Here is a 13,239-nt window from a genome sequence, read left to right as displayed (position 1 = left end):
TCATCAATTACAAATTGTATTTTAGCAGAATTCCAGCAAAACAGAACACAGTATAAACATGCAAATGTTCAGTATTTGTAGCTATCTGCATAATTCGTAATGGCTGATAACAGGAACTGATAAAGTACATCCCTTTTCGCTGCTGACAACTTTAACTTTACAGTTAAGAGGTTAACAACATGAAATTAAATGCTTACTCACTACTTCACAATCAGTGAAGCCTTCAATTTGAATTTACTTAAAATTTCCTGAAAACTGTTATTACTGTGAGTTGGCATCCAGGCTGCTGAAGGAAGAATGCTCATCAAAGCAAAATGTCAGTAAACACTAAGCTAGGTATAAACAGCATAGCTACTAACAGTAAATAGAAAAAATGTGCATTCACATTGCAAAGCTACAGTTTTACTGTTAACTTAAAGCGCATAGCAAGACATACCTGAACAAGTATGAACAATAACACTAAGTAACAAAATATATGTATGTAGACTTATTTCTAGTATTTTTGGGGGTCTGAGATGCCCAACTGCTTATTTTCATGGCTGATTATGGAACACTCATTGAGTAAATGATTTTCTGAAAATAAAACTATCCCATATAACAAGTGAAGGAAATTAAACCCAGTACACCAAGTAGCTCATTCAGGACCTAAACTAATTTTCACAGTCAAATATTTCCTAACAGCAGCTCTTATATTTTAATCATGAGATCAGCTTTCAGAAATGTATAACAAATATGTGGCATGTTAAGATGAAAGTACAAATAATTACATATTAAATTATTAAGCAGTCTCTCCTGGTGTCACTTCCATGACATCAGCCAAAGCAATAAAACATGTAGCGGAATATGCTCTCTGATTCTTTGATGATCGACCCCTCGATGATCACCCTTCTGATTGCAACAGTGAGGTTTATTTTAAGTATTTCCTGAAATTTGTTTACTGGGAAATTCGACTGGGCACAGGTACCCTTCATCACCGAAGGCCCAGACAGAAAAGTTCCAAGGCATCATATTTAATGCAATCAATAAATAGTAAATTTTATACTGCAGTTTCAGTGAATACATAACATAATAATCAGTATAATTAAATCTATATTGATATTCACAAACATTAATATACAAGCATTGTATTGTGAATTAACAGAGAGAAGAGTGGTATATGAGATAGGTAGGAACACTAAGAAATACATTACAGTGAGATATTGGAGGAGATCAGCAAGTTTAAGTGTTAATAGCGAAGTAGAGATGGCATGGTAGTTTATTTGTGCTAATTAGAAGAAGGTACAGTAATTTAAGTGCTTCAGTAAAAGTAAAGTGAAGTGTTAGAAGGGGATACACAGGTTAAGTTATTTAGTGTTTTAAACGGAGGAATATGAAAGGCCTTCTGTGCAGAGTATGCATGTTCTCCCTGTGTTCGAGTGTGCTTCCTCCGGGTGCTCCAGTTTCCTCCTACATTCCAAAGACATGCAGTAGGCGGACTGGACACTCTAAATTGGCCATAGGTGTGTGTATGCATACGAGTGTGTGGAAGAACTACCAGGACAGGGTTAGCCACCTGGCAGTGTAAACCTTGGCTCTAGATGATTGTCACTGTTGAAGTGACACCCCAACCCCATGTGCGGAAATGGGGTTGGGGATGGATGGATATGAAAGGTAATGAATGGTGTTAGGAGAGCTATGTCCCAGATGAGGAGGAGGGACAAAGCCAGGAGGTGGAGAGGAAATCTTTTATTAATGGCTTGAAAACATGAAGGTGTGAGATAGACCTAATTGGTAATAGAATTATATTCCAAGTTCTAACTATATTAATGGAATACAGACTAACCTCAGCAGCCTTTTGTGGTTTGTGGACGGTAAGCAGTTTATAATTTGACCACAAGGGGTGGTTTGGTAGATAATATTGGAGTATGGGGGCAATTGCTTGGCAGGTGAATGGGGTATAGATGAATTTGTGGGTTAAGAAGAGTTGTGTATAAGACAGGTGGTGAAAAGGTCCGAGCCAGTTAAGCATTTTTAGTGCTTAATGATGGTAGGTCTGGTAAGGCTGGTTGCAAGCAAATCCAGCAATCATGTTGTAGCATTGTTCAAGTTTAGAACACAGTGAAACTGCATGCTGGTCATGATATGGGCTCCATACAGGAGAGATGAAAGAGGCGAGTGATAGCTAGAATTAACTTGGCAAAGTTTGTAAGGAATTTCTTTACTCTATGAAGGATATCTAGTTTTGGATGGGTTTTCTTGATGCTGTTATGGATATGTAAATTGAACTGAAGATTGTCGTTGATTGTTATGTCAAGTAACTTCAATCATGGTATTTTTACAGAAGAAAATTTAAAGTTGTTTTTTCCATGTAAATTTGATTTTGGAAAAGTGAAGCAATTTAGTTTTTTGGGGATTTAGTAGTAGGTGTTAATCCTGTAGCCAACTTTCAACAGAGTTAAAGGCTTCTTGAGTAATTCTCTGAAGATGTATGAAGTTACCTGAAGTGCATATTAAGGTAGAATTGTCAGTGTTCTGTAGTTGTTAGTGAATATATTGAAGAGCAGCGGGCTGAGATGGAGTCTAGTGGCAAATCAGTATTGACAGGAAGGAATAGAGAAAAGTGGAGAGTCATTTAACAGACTGCTATCTATTGGTTAATTGGTTGTTAAACCATAACTGTGTGGTCTGTGATAGCATGAGGGAAGGCAGTTGGCAAAGTTTTTGGTGACAGACTAGATCAGAAGCTTTAAAGGCTCCAACACCTGCATAAGGCGTCTTTATCTGTTATGCTTTTAGCAAAACAATGTTGTATAATAGGAACAGCAGTCTAACACATGCTTTGGAACACAGACAGCAGTTACAGTACAGCTGTTTTGAAGGAGTAAAGTATTACAAAACGCTTTGAATCTACAGGCGAATTATCCCCAGATAGCTACAGTTTCACAGCAAACAAGCAGAGTGTAGGAAAGTTTGTGTGGGGAGATGACAAATTAAATTTGGTTGAGAGTAACAGAAAGAATATAATCAATTACCTGAAGGAGAAAAAACGTCAGCCAGTTATGTAATAAATATTGTTTAAGGTTGTAAGAATGGATGATAGGACACTACACTCTCATTACTATTATAAGACAATGGACAACAACTTGAACAGCAATCCACTTTAAGCCTCAAGTGAATAATCCAGAGCCCTGAAACTGTACCTGTGGAGCTGAGCTAAGAACTCAGGATTACTTTGTTAGCAGAAAGCAGGGTGTTTCAGAGAGAAAGTGTTGCATTTAACTGTGCGACTGAGCTAAGAATTCAGGATGTGTGAGAAGTATTCAAGCTTCTTCTTTTTTTGATTTTGTTAGCAGAAAGGAGGGCATTTCAGAGACCGTCTTGTATTTAGCTTGGATGAAAGCAGCAAAGGGAAGAAGGAACTGGCCAATATGTGAGAAGGGTCACCAATGTCCAAGCAAAAAGTATAAAAGTCCAGAAGAACAGCAGAAAGAGTAGTGAGTGAACAAATTCAAACTGATACGTTAAGGTTCCTGAGCAACTTCGGTATCATACTTCAGAGTTTTGCTGTATAGCTAAATGATATGGGGGCAGAGTCTCAAGCAAACCGCAAACAAAGAAGGAACAACAAAAGAGGAGACAAAACAAGAGCACAATCTCCTTCACAAAATGCCTTGTAAGACATTACTGTCCAAGGTCTCTTCAGTGAAACTCCTAGAAGGTAGTATGCATGTTGGACTATGTAACAGTTACACAGATATCTTCCAAGAAAACACAAAGTAGGAAAACTAAAGGGTTAATTACACACCAAACTAAATTAGATTTAGCTGACCCAGAAAAAGCATTTATATCACGTTATCGAAAGATGAAAATAGCGAACGCTATTTCATCGAACCTAAAATATCTAAACCACATAATATCGAACATTCAGAACAGCAAATTTTTTGGGAAAAAATTTGCTATTCCGAAACACATACACACAACACAAGCACACCTAAAAAACATCAATATATACACACACACACACACACACACACACACACTTTTAATACTACAACTAACCCTACACTAAACTATACATACACTACTATCTATTCACTTACCTTAACCCAAACCCTAACCCTAAGGTCCGTCACTATCGCACACTCACCTAACCCGTGCCCTAAACCTAACTCACTTAACCCGCCCCTAAACCTAATTCACCTAACCTGTGCCCTAACCCTAACTCACCTAACCCACGCCCTAAACCTAACTCACCTAACCCGCGCCCTAATCCTAACAACCACACAATCACACACTTACTTGAACCCGACCCGTAAATCTCCACCACAGCACTGAAAATAGAGAAGTCACAGAACCGGCCAACCGAATTCTTTCCTTAGGAAAGAATACGGTGTTCTGCAGCTTCGCTATTTTTAGCGCTCGATTAAAACGGGTCGATATTAGAACATTCAAAGTTTTAAAACTTTTTATTTAAGTGATACATTTACTAATCCAGCTGAGGAGTCCTTCTCTGGTGACCCCTCTGCATTGTTTGCCATTTACAAAGGTCAAAAAAAGCTGGCAGTACTTACAAAGTGATTTAGCTCTCATAAAATAACAGTAAATGTATCTGTGAACATCAAGACAATGGAGGAAGAATCCCTGAGTGGCATAAATGCAAAGCCTGTACTATCACCATGGGGAATAATATTAGACTTGCCATCCTGACTGACCGGCTTGCTCACTACCACCAGACTCTTGCCCCTCAAGAGGAACACGGTTGGTAAGCTTGTAACTAGGGAACAGATGGGCCATAAGGCTTTTGCCCATGTGTAATGATGGGCTCAACCTTCACTGTGAATGGGGACATCAGTAAGCTAGTGGGCAGGTTATAAAAGTGTTGAAGGACTTCTGCCTTGTTGGGGGCCTGGTGTGTCCTGGGATGGGGGTAAGAATGGCAAAAAAAAAAAAAAAAAAAAAAAAAAACACAGCAAAGATAAAATGGGCCACCTGGATAAAAGTAAAGAAGCTACTGGATTTAGTCAAGTGGACAAGGGGGGGAAATAATAATAAAAAATAAATAAAGGCAATGAAGGAATTTGTCTCTTGCTTTCACATCTGAAGGGAAGCACAGTAAGGTGAATGAACTGATTCGAGTTACTAACTCAAACAACCTAAAGAAAAAATATAAAATTAGTTTTAAAGGGGACTCATTCAGAAAAGTGATAAAGGATTCCACTAAGGATTAAGCTTGCAATTCAAAAATTCTACTGGCAGAAGCAATAGCAAAAGAAAGGTTTTCAAACACAGCCACTTTAGATCAATTTCCAAAGCATCAAGAAGGTGATGCTGAGTGAGCTTTACATTACCACTACAACCCTAGGACTGGAACACTGGAAGGGGAGGTAACAACACTGCATTAGCACAAGTACTATGAAGGTGAAGGTGCAAGGAACACTGACTTATTTTTCTAAAGTGCAGTACGGACACTAAGTATAATACCTCAGGCTCTATGGCCTCTGCGGACTACAAACTAGACAGGATGCTTGCGCTGCTTACTAGTCTTGTGTCAGCTGCTAGGATCTTCAAAAATTAAATGGCAAGAGGGACTATGTACAATAAAAACAGACTGAAAGATCTAAACTACAACGGGAAACCTTTTCAACAAACACAATATAGGGAAAAAGAAAGGCACAAAACAGAATCAGCAGGACTTTGAAAAGATTATGTGGGAATCTGATAATTTCAAAAACAGACTTCAAACAAATATCTTTAGAACTAATGGCCTACTAACGATAACATACTACCCCATGAGACTGATGCAGTATCTAGAGTTTTGGAGATGAATACACAAAGAAGGTATGTAGTGGAACAAGTCCATGTAGTATAGCGCAGCAAGTTAAGGCATGATGGGGTGCCCCTAGACACAGTGCATGTTAACTTATGTGCCATCTTGGCAAAGAAGCTTTCTTGCAGAAAGCCAAGAGGAAGTAATAAAATTTGATAGTTGGATAACAAAAGGTGCTCACCTGATTTATCATAAAAAATTCCAATAAAAAAAAAAAGCTTTTCAATTGTTCATCTTTGACTGTTTCAGTTCAGACGTTTCTCTGAAGCTTCAGTGCTCAGCAGCATGTACATCCTTTGTTAGTGCATGCTGTGATAGCACACATCAGCACATTAGGAAACCGTAACTAGCCCCAGAGTCCACCAGTTCGCCTACTTATTAATGTAGAACAACATCTGTAAATCAAGAAAAACACAGTGATAACTTGACTACTGCACTGCTTGTAAGGAAATATAAATACATACTTTATGTCTAACAGAGAACTCTAACAGCAGCTGCTGGATGGAGGTGCAGTCTAAAAACAGTGGGATGGTGGGAGGGCTATCTGTTGCCCACTGAGAAGGGTCCATCTGTAGTTTAACTGCAACAGTTAGGATGTATCTGTTATAAGCACATCTATGACTGGGGTATACCTAAGCAGAAGAAACATTCAAGCTGATAGGAATTGATGGAATTCAAAAGGAAAGGCTAAGCAGGTTTAGTTACAAAGTATCTCTGCATCTAGAGAGCCCTGACACTTACAGATGTGGTTTAAGTAAAAATTCTTGATGAAGGCATCAGCCAGTGAGCAAATGGCCATGGCAAACAAGCCTTCAACTGTGACAAGTTTTAAAATATCATCAGACGCAGCTACTCATCTGATGGAGTGACTTCTAACAGCAGAATTTTCCAGTTGGAGGTTTGTCATCTGAGAGAAAAAGCCAACACAATTAGCAATCCACTTGGAAAGGACCGTCTTCGCAACTGCCAGTCTTTCCTTCCATTTCAGGTAACATATAAACTGACAATGCCCAGTGAAGGGGGGAAAGGCTCTCAATTCAAAGGCATCTGTCACTGAAAGGAAAAAGTACAGTTTTGTACCTACCATAAATGTAGATGTTCGAGGATCCACATTGCTGCAGTCCTAACTATTGGGTAGTCCGCTGTCCAGTCGGCCCGAATACCAAAGTATATGGCTGACGTCGGTCAGGGCGCATTAGACTGACGTCAGTACGTCAGGGTACTAATGCGCATGACCGACGTCATATCCTCAGTCTTTTCTTGCCCCAGATGTCAGAAGACCCTGAAAAGATAAGGCCAAAACCCAAAAACTCCAAACATACCTGCACCAAAAATATGTACAATATATACAAAATTAGCAGAAGACAACCTCACCTACACAACCACCCCTAAACACAGAGGGAAGGAGGGAGGGTAAATTGGACTGCAGCAATGTGGATCCTCGAACATCTACATTTATGGTAGGTACAAAACTGTACTATGTTCTTCATTCCACATTGCTGCAGTCCTAACTATTGGGTAGAATCCCAAAGCAGAGGTAAGGGAGGCTGGCAAATCAGAAGGAAGCAGGAACTGACAACATGCCTTGCAAAATAGCTGTGGCAAAACCAGCCCTAGACTTAGAGTAGAGAGGAAGGTGATAATGCTTAGAGAAAGTATGCACTGAACTCCAAGTAGCTGCCTCCAAAATATCCTTAGTTGCCACCCCTTAGAAATGCTGTTGAAGTGGCAGTAGCCCTAGTGGAATGAGGCCTAATCCCAGCTGGAATCTCCTTGCCATGATGGGAATAACAAAATGCAATGCAACACCCAATCCACCTAGAAATAGTTTGTTTTGACACAGGCTTGCCCTGTGAACTCAAAGCAAAGGAAACAAACAACTGCTGAGACTGCCTAAAATCCTTAGTCCTGCTCAAATAATAACGCAATTGCCTGTGTACATCTAAAGTGTGCAAAATCTTTTCCCCTTTATTTTGGGGTTCTGCATAAAAAGTAGGCAAATGAATAGTTTGGTTTAAAGCCACACTAGAAACCACCTTAAGCATAAAGGAAGGATTAGTACGTAAAGATACCCTATCCTTATGAAAAATCAAAAAAGGCTCCACTGCCATAAGGGCCTGCAACTCAGAAACCCTTCTTGCAGAAGTAATGGCCAACAAAAAAGCAGTCTTCCATGACAAGTATTTCAATTCAGCAGTAGCCGCAGGCTCAAAAGGTTGTAGAGTAAGTTTCTCCAACACAAAATTGAGATCCCAAGCAGGAGTAGGAGCTCTACGTGGGGGTCTTATATTCTTTGCCCCTCTAAGAAATTGCTTGAACAAAGGATGCGAAAACAATGGTGGGACACAATCATAGTGAGCTGAAATTGCTGCAGCATGAATCTTAATGGAAGAGAAAGACAAACCTTTGTCCAATAACTCAGTAAGATATTGAAGAGCCACACTCAAATTAGGCTCAGAAATCTCCAAATTGTTTGCTGCACTCCAAAATAAAAATCTCTTCCATTTTTCTGCGTACACTTTCCTTGTACTAGGTCTTCTGGCTTCCATAATCACATTTAAAACTTGTTGAGGAAGTTGAGACCTGCTGTCTTTCAAAACAGAATATGCCAGGCTGTTAGATGAAGAGAGTGAAGCTTGACATTGAGCAGATGACCGTCCCTCTGAGACAACAGGTGTGGAATCAAAGGTAAAGGCCATGGAGGCTTCCTTACCAGACTCCTCAGTAATGGATACCAGTGCTGCCGAGGCCAATCTGGAGCTATTAAAATCATCCTTGGCTTGTCTTGTCTGACGTTTAGAAGCACCTTTGGAAGAAGAGGCAGAGGTGGAAATGCATACACATGAAGATTTTTCCAACTGAAAGAAAGAGCATCCACTTTCCAAGCTGTGTGATGAAACCTCTTTGTGCAAAACTTTGGCAGCTGGTGGTTTAGTGGAGAAGCGAACAGATCTATGTCTGGAGTTCCCCATGACACTGTCAATTTTTGAAATACATGAAGATCCAGTTTCCACTCGTGGGGATCCATGATTTGTCTGCTTAACACATCTGCTAAGGAGTTCTGTGCTCCCGGCAGAAACCTTGCCTGAAGAGTTAGTTGCAAGCTGAGCGCAGTCTCCCATAAAATCATTGCTTGCCTGCACAATGGGTAAGAATGTGTTCCCCCTTGTTTGTTGATGTACCACATGACAGTTGTGTTGTCTGTTAGAATCAACCCCTGCCCTGGAAGAAGTAATTCCTTGAAAGCCATTAATGCAAACTGGACTGCTAACATCTCTTTCATGTTGATATGTAGATGCTGTAGTCTGGCAGGTCACTTGTCTTGTATCCACTTTCCATTTAGATGAGCTCCCCAAGCAATGTCTGAGGCATCTGTCGTTAGAATCTGACTCGCCTCTGGCAGGGTCACAGAGAGTCCCTTGTTTAGGTGACATTCCTGAGCCCACCACAAAAATTCCTTTTGAATGCAAGGTATTATTTGAATGACAGTGTCCAAATCCTGGCAGTGCTGTGTCCATACATTTTGAGATACCATTGCAGCTTCCTCATATGCAGTTTGGCATTGGGAAGCACCAGAATACAAGATGCCATGAACCCTAAGGCATGAAGGACTGTCCTTGCAGTCAGCCCGGACTGAAGAGATAGGTGATGGAAGTAATTGGAAAGATTCTTTTGTTTGTCCGGGGTTAGAAAGGCCATCTGGGCTGCTGTATTCAGTCTCACACCCAGAAAGCACATGTCTTGAGAGGGTACTAGACTGGACTTTATTTCGTTCACAGAATACCCTAGGCATCTTAGCACTGCTATGACATATTCCAAATGCTGTAGAAGATCTTCCTTTTCTTGAGCCAGAATCAGGCAATCGTCCAAGTAAGGATAGATTTGGATTCCTTTTAGCCTGAAGTAAGCTATCACTGGAGCCAGAACCTTTGTGAATACTCTGGGCAGTAGATAAGCCAAAGGGCAATGTAGAGAACTGATAATGAGAATTTCCAGCTCAAACGCAGATACTTCCTGCAAGTTAGTCTTATAGGCACATGAAGGTAAGCTTCCTTGAGATCTAAAGTTACCATCCAGTGATCTTTGCCCAGCAGAGGTAAAAGCTGTTGTAACGTCAACATTTTGAACTTGGGAATGTCCAGATAAGTGTTGAGGATAGATAAATCCAAAATTGGTCTCCACGTGTTCCCCTTCTTGGTACTAGGAACAGGCGAGAATAAAATCCTAGGCCTCTTTCTGGTACAGGAACTGGCTGAATGGCCCCTATTTGGAGCAACAGAGAAATTTGCTTGTGAGCCTCTGTTCTTTGTAGAGGAGGAATGTCTGGCATGCCTTTGAAAGGAGGCAAGGTATGGAAATAAAACCTGTAACCGTGGTGAATGATATCCAGAACCCATCTGTCTTGGGTAATTAAATCCCAATTTTCTTTGAAAAGAGACAGCCTTCCTCCCAAAGGTGCTGCCAGGCGAGAATGAACTGGCAGCTGGAAAGGCAGGTCATTGGGTCTGCTTACGAAAGGACTGACCCCTGCCCTCACTAGAAGTCTGAGCAGGGGAACTCCCTGTCCTAGGCCTAAAGGAACCCTGAGCTCTGCCCCTACCACGTCTAGACCTACCCCTAGACTGGGAATCATAAGCAGGATAAGTCCATCCCTTAGAAGGCCAATTTCTACTAAACTGGAGGCTGCACCTGCAAAAAATCCTTAACAGTTTGCATAGACTTAGCCTTGTCCTCCATTTTCTTTAAGACTGCTTCCACAGGTGAACCAAACAACACATCAGACTGTAAAGGAGCATCCAAAATCCTCGTTTTAACATGCTCAGCTAAATTCTGATCTCTCAACCAGGCGTGCCTACGAAGAACAGAACCAGTGGCAGCCACCCTCGAGGAGGCCTGCACAGCATCAAAACCACACTGCAAGGAATGTTTACCCACCTGTTCAGACACATGAACTAAATCCTGCAACTCTTTACACTCAATACCTTCCGCCAGAGCATCCACCTTAGATTTCAGTTGTGAAAGGAGATAATTCTGATATTTTAACATGTGAAACTGACAATTCAACGCCCTCATGGCTAAAGTGGAAGAAGTATACACTTTCTTTCCCCATCTATCCAAAGCCCTTGCCTCTTTATCAGGAGGGACAGGATTTTTTAACAACTGAGGCCTTCACACCTTTAGGCCCCTGAGAGACAGTTTCGGGTCTGCCCTAGGACTCTTAAAAGATACTTATGAGCTTCAGGCACCCTATAATACCTATCCGGTTTAACTGGGGCAGGAGGCAAAGAATCAGGATTCAGGGAAGCCTCTGCAAAAACATCTTCCACCACATTCAGAACAGGAGGTATAGCTAAAGGCCTATGCTGGGGTAAAAACAAGAATTCCTAAGCCTTTTCCTGGAATCAGAGAAATCTTGACCTTCCCATTTAAAATGCTCCCTCATGGAATGTAGAGTCTCTGAAAATGAAAAATCCTCAGGAGGGGAAGCCGAAGGAATAGAATCATCCACATCAGAATCAGAATAAGGAGGATACTCCTGCAAGTCTTCAGCCGAAGACTCAGAAGCCTCCGAACATTGCTCAAAACTCTCAAACTCAGGTTCCACCCTAGGCCTCTTATCAGGAGGGCATAGAACCTCTTATCATAGTAATCAAATCCTCTGCCATTTTAAGCATATGTTTCTTAGGCAAAGACCCTGAAGCACTAGGAGAAACCCCCACTGAAGCTACACTTGGCCTGCCTCTCAAAGAAGTCTTGGAAACAGAAGGGAGGCTCTAACCACCTTAGGAAGAGAGGGAAGAACAGCCACCTGAGAAGCCCCCTCAGCCTGGCCTACTTCCTGAGAGGATACATCCTGTAACAGTAAAGTCTCTCCCTGAGACTCCAAAGAAACACCTGGCAGAACCTCCGGCTCCACTGAGCCTTCCAAAGAACCGACGTCTGGGACTGTCGGTTTTTCCCCTCTAGGCTTTGCTGCTTTGTCCTTGCGCTTTTTGGCCGAAGCCGGCCGGAGCATCCGACGGCATTTTATAATTACAACGCTTCCCAAACACTAACCTGGCACAGTCTAACCTTCTCTTAATAGTGCGTTTGTTAAATCTAGCACAAGAGCGGCATCCAACAACGTCGTGCTCAGGCCCTAAACAAGGTATACACAAAGTATGATAATCCCTATGAGGTATCTGTTTCCCACAAGAAATACAGTTATTCACTTTTTCTGACATCCGGTTAAATACTGAGGCAAGAAAAAACCAAAATAATCCCCAACGGGGTACTTAGCCAACTTTGATTCGGTCTGAAACTCTGACTTCAGAAACTTTCAGAACGCCAACCTGCACTCGCAAAATTGCTTCTGCATCGGACCATGCGGCAAAAAAGACTGAGGATATGACGTCGGTCATGCGCATTAGTACCCTGACGTACTGACGTCAGTCTAATGCGCCCTGACCGACGTCAGCCATATACTTTGGTATTCGGGCCGACTGGACAGCGGACTACCCAATAGTTAGGACTGCAGCAATGTGGAATGAAGAACATCATGAAAATGAAAGGACTGATTCAGGGATAGCTCAGCAATCACTTTGTTTGAGGAAAAGTACACATCCTAACAAACACCTGATGCATTTGAGAAGTTTGACTATGTTTCTTTTTAAAGCTTGAAGCTTCAGGATACTGCAAACACATGCATGTACGATGACCACCATAAAAAGTATTTCCCAACAAAGGAACTCTGAACCCACTAAACCAGTGGCTATAAATGAAGGACGGGCAAGCCGCCTCTCAATGATGACAGTCAAACAAGGAGAGAAAAGATTCTTCAAAGGTAGCTGGAAAAGCAGAACTCCTTTATGAAACTGCTTTAGCAGCTGATGCTGGCCTGCAATAATGCCTTTCTTGATGACAAGACTGGTAGAAAAATTGACACATGCACCCTGACCACAGAATAACTGAGACACAAACCACACAGCCATCTGACATAGGACAGGACTACCCTGAAAGCATATGGCCTGGGGGTGGCATAGTATGCCTCTTTGCCCTAACTGAGAACACACTCCACATGGCAGAGCACATCTGTTACCTAAGGGGGCATTCTGGCAGCAACACATCTGACACCAATCCAAATATTCACTGAGGTCAGAGAGTCTTCAGCAAGAGCTATGCTCAAGTGTAGCTTTCATCCCAAGAGGGGTGGACTTTCATAGGTAGAACTGGGAAAGTTTCTTGCATCTCCAATAATCTGACAGCCTGAAGCCTCATTCTTTTAACCCACCACGTAAGAATGATTAGTTTTAGTCTTTTCTGAATTTTAAGAACAGTCTGGAATCAGAAAGAAAAGTGTTAAAAAGTACAATGACAGTTAGTGCACAGGATTAAGGCCATGAGCTGTAAATGATATGCTTTCTGTATTCCAGGGTTTGATTCCCGCACCCTCC

General features: G+C 41.5%; 1 protein-coding gene across 1 annotated transcript in view; it reads right to left on the bottom strand.

Annotated features, from left to right (window-relative positions):
- ERCC6L2 (ERCC excision repair 6 like 2) overlaps positions 1-13,239 on the bottom strand; it is a 1,190,567-nt gene that overhangs the window by 394,084 nt on the left and 783,244 nt on the right. The gene's annotated exons all lie outside the window — the stretch shown is intronic.

Source organism: Protopterus annectens, chromosome 17.part0 (genome assembly GCF_019279795.1).
Source record: "Protopterus annectens isolate FY-2018-M chromosome 17.part0, PAN1.0, whole genome shotgun sequence".
In the NCBI taxonomy this organism is placed as follows: Eukaryota; Metazoa; Chordata; order Ceratodontiformes; family Protopteridae; genus Protopterus; species Protopterus annectens.
The sequence above is the reverse complement of the archived record's forward strand: the minus strand, read 5'-3'. Positions and strand labels throughout refer to the sequence as shown.